Source organism: Lipotes vexillifer, unplaced genomic scaffold (assembly GCF_000442215.2).
Source record: "Lipotes vexillifer unplaced genomic scaffold, Lipotes_vexillifer_v1.1 scaffold388, whole genome shotgun sequence".
Taxonomy (NCBI): Eukaryota; Metazoa; Chordata; class Mammalia; order Artiodactyla; family Lipotidae; genus Lipotes; species Lipotes vexillifer.
In genome coordinates this window covers 374,530-378,974 of record NW_006773582.1, presented here as the reverse complement: position 1 = coordinate 378,974, position 4,445 = coordinate 374,530, and positions in this window count along the sequence as shown.

Genomic DNA, 4,445 nt, shown 5'->3' with positions numbered 1-4,445 from the left:
GGCCCACCTTTTAAAACAGTTGTCCCAAAGATAGCCAGCTTTCCTGACATGCTTTTCTGTGAAGTATTTCAGGTTTTAAAATCCTGCTTTTAAAAAGCAATTGTGGTTCAGGTTTGTTGTCTTGTGACAACCGAACATTTAAATTAGCACTGTGGTTTGGCCAGAGAGAATGTTGATGGCCCCAAGGCCCACATGCTTCAAATGCCCCTGGCCTTCGGCTAAGCTGTGCTCTGTACTGGGTGTGGCTGAGAGGTCTTTTCAGCTTTCTTCCAAACTTCTTTAGTACCATTAAATTTTTCTGAGCCTGGGAGTGGCCTGAGAATCAGGGGGCCTGGGTTCATTGGGTATTGTAGCTCCTGGTTATCCTCCAATCTCTTGCCAACTCGTTTCCAGCTCCCATACTGCTTTCGAATATGAATTTGTTTAAAAACGCTATCTGATCATGTCATTCTCTGTTTAAAAATCTTTTCTGTCTCCCTATGGCCTAAAAATTCAGCGCTCCTCAACGCTTTCAAGACTCTGGGTGGGATCTGGTCTGGGAGTTGTTGCAAAAATTTGAATTTTTCAAGCTCCCATGTGACTCTGTCATCCATCCAGAGTTGAGAATCCCTGGCCTGTCTAGTAGATTTTCCACATCTAGTCCGGCATGCAAGGCTCCTTACACCCTGACCCCTGCTCACCTTCCACCTCTCTTCTCCATCTCAGTAAATGGCACCAACACCGTCTTAAGTCAGAATTCTGGGAGTTATCTTTGCTGTCTTTCTCTCCCTCAATTCCTCACTCTCAATTTATGGCCAGGTTCAGGCTTTTCTTCTTACAAAATATATTTTGTCTTTATCCTCTTGGCTTCATGTTCACTTGCTACCACTCTGATCCATCCAAGCAGTCTCTCTCCTAATCTGGGCTTTATTCATAAAATAAATAAATAAATAGAAATTGTATTTTAGTGCTTCATTGCTATAAAAGTAAATGGATTCTTTATTATATATTCCTTATTATCTTAGTTTTCATTCTGATTTTAAAAGAATTAAAATTAAAACATTTTCATGGCCCCAGGCTGTGTGCCTACTATGCCTAATGGTCCTAACTACTGCAACAGCCTCCAAACTGGTCTCCCTGCCTCCTATCCTCCAAACCCATTTTCCTCACAATACCCAGAGTCCTCCTTTTTTTTTTTTTTATTTCTCTCCCCAGTCTTATTTTTATTTATTTATTTATTTTGTGTGTGTGTTAGTTTCTGCTTTATAACAAAGTGAATCAGCTATACATATACATATGTCCCCATATCTCTTCACTCTTGCATCTCCCTCCCTCCCACCCTCCCTATCCCACCCCTCTAGGTGGTCACAAAGCACCGAGCTGATCTCCCTGTGCTATGCGGCTGCTTCCCACTAGCTCTCTATTTTACATTTGGTAGTGTATATATGTCCATGCCACTCTCTCACTTCGTCCCAGCTTACCCTTCCCCCTCCCCATGTCCTCAAGTCTATTCTCTAGTAGGTCTGCGTCTTTATTCCTCTTCTGCCCCTAGGTTCTTCATGACCTTTTTTTTTTTTAGATTCCATATATATATGTTAGCATATGGTATTTATTTTCCTCTTTCTGACTTACTTCACTCTGCATGACAGACTCTATGTCCATCCACCTCACTACAAATAACTCAATTTCATTTCTTTTTATTGCTGAGTAATATTCCACTGTATATATGTGCCACATCTTCCTTATCCATTCATCTGTCGATGGACACTTAGGTTGCTTCCATGTCTTGGCTATTGTAAATAGAGCTGCAATGAACATTGTGGTACATGACTCTTTTTGAATTATGGTTTTCTCAGGGTACATGCCCAGTAGTGGGATTGCTGGGTCGTATGGTAGTTCCATTTTTAGTTTTTAAAGGAACCTCCATACTGTTCTCCATAGTGGCTGTATCAATTTACATTCCGACCAACAGTGCAAGAGGGTTCCCTTTTCTCCACACCCTCTCCAGCATTTATTGTTTGTAGATGGTTTGATGATGGCCATTCTGACAGGGGTGAGATGATATCTCATTGCAGTTTTGATTTGCATTTCCCAGAGTCCTCTTTTATCCTTAAAATTCCCTGCCTAAACAGCTCTGACCAGACACTAAAGGTTTTGCTTATTACAAATATGAATAAAGCCTCTCACCACATCCTCCATACAAGTAGCTAGTTGTGTTTGGTATATTTCCTTCCATGCTTTTTTCAGTGATATATGGAAAATACATGCAAAATATCTATGGTATGTGCAAAATATGTATTGCTGGTTGAGCCTATTGCTTTTTCATTAAATAAATGGTATCCTAATGCACATATCATTCTTCAGCCTGCCCTTTTCACTTAATAGTAAATCTTGGAGATAAATCCAGGTTGATGCATAAAGATCTTTCTCATCGCTTCTAACTGGTGCTCTTGTGTTTCATAGTATGACCGTATTTTATTTAGCCATTACTTTACTGATGCCCATTTTTCACCTTGAGAACTTGTGCTACAATAAACATGTTTGCAAATGAATGTTTCCCAAGGACAGATATCTTGAAGTAAGATTGTTGGTTTGTAGGATATGCAAATTTTTATTTTATTACTACCCCCAGATTGTACTTCAAGTAGCCAGGCCACTTTATATTCCCACATGCATGGTACAAGTGTGGTTATTTCTCTACAATTTCAGCAACACTAACCAGCTCCAACATCATCCAGTAACTCTTTCTGAAAGGGCCTGCGAATGGTAGGCTTTTTAGAGTCTGAAAATGTCTTTATTTCAGCTACATTTGCATAATCCTTCAGCTAGTATAGAATGATAGGTTTAAAAGTATTTTCCTTTTGTACATGTGGGTATTCTCTATTTCCCTTTTGTTTCCAGGTGGCTGGTGAGAATGTCTGAATGATAATCTAATTTCATTCTTTCTCTTTGGTAATTTTTAAGATCTTAATTTTATCCTTAGTACACTGAAATTTTGCTGCAAGGAATCTAGGTCTAACTTTATGTAAGTATCTCACTTGGGCCTTGGTAGATCTTTTCAGTCTGAGAATTCTTGTCTTTTCTCAATTCTTAGAAAACTGAGGCCAATATTTCTTCAAAGATTACTTCCTGTTCCCCCTCTTTATTCCATTTGTGTGTGTGTGTGTGGTACGCGGGCCTCTCACTGTTGTGGCCTCTCCTGTTGCGGAGCACAGGCTCCGGACGCGCAGGCACAGCGGCCATGGCTCACAGGCCCAGCCGCTCCGCGGCATGTGGGATCTTCCTGGACCGAGGCATGAACCCGTGTCCCCTGCATCGGCAGGTGGACTCTCAACCACTGCGCCACCAGGGAAGCCCTCTTTATTCCATTTTTAATGAAAATTCTATTAGACATATGTAGGATCTTCTGAATCCATACCCCCTTTAGTTTTTTCATACTTCTGATCTCTTTATCTGGGGGAATTCCTCAGCTTGATTTTCCAAATCATTAATTAATTCTTCATTCATGACCATTCAGCTGTTTATACTTACAATTGTACTTTATTTTTAATTTCAATAAATATATTTAATAAATTATATTTAATAAATGTAAAATTGTTATTTTAATTTCGTTAATTATCCAGTTGCTTCTTTTTGCATTTCAACCTGTTCTTGTTTCAAATCTTTCTCCTCTTCTTGTATCATAGATGATATCCCCTTCTTTAGCTTTATGGAAACAGCTTATTTTAAAATCTTTTTCTTATGGTTCTATTAACTCTATTTCTTTCCATGAAATCCTTTTCTTATTGAGTTTATTACCCCTTTTCCATACGCAGGCTTTGAAAACTATTTGTTGATTTTTGTTTGGCAATTTTTCTGTGGTGGTGATTCTGTCTCCTTCCCCAGTGACTTCACATTCAGCCCTGTCAGCCCCCAGCTTTCCAGCAGGACTGTGAAGACTTCCCACATGGTCAGGATGGGTTCCCACTGTGGGAAACTCACTGCCGTAGCTTCTCATCTACCACCCTCCTTTTGCAGACTTTCCCACTTCCTCATCCACAGGAAATACCTTTTCTTGATTCTGAGTGCAGCTGTTCATTTATTAATCTCATTTCTATATCTTTATTATTTCTATGAACTGGGTTATAAAAATGGGGAATTTCCACATGTGTGGAAGTCCAGGTAGCGTAGTCTATCACTGTGAAATCACCAGCTCTTCACTAGAGAACTTGTACTCATCCTATTTAGCTTAGATACCACTTCACCATGACTTTGCTAACCACTCTGTGTATATTAAGCCCTTCTATTAGCCTCTCTCATAGAACTCTGCTCTCTTTCTACATGGCATTCATCACAATTTATAATTATAGACATAGTTGTGTGTTTACCTGTCTTGATGCCTTTTTTTTTTTTTTTTTTTAACATCTTTATTGGGGTATAATTGCTTTACAATGGTGTGTTAGTTTCTGCTTTATAACAGAGTGAGT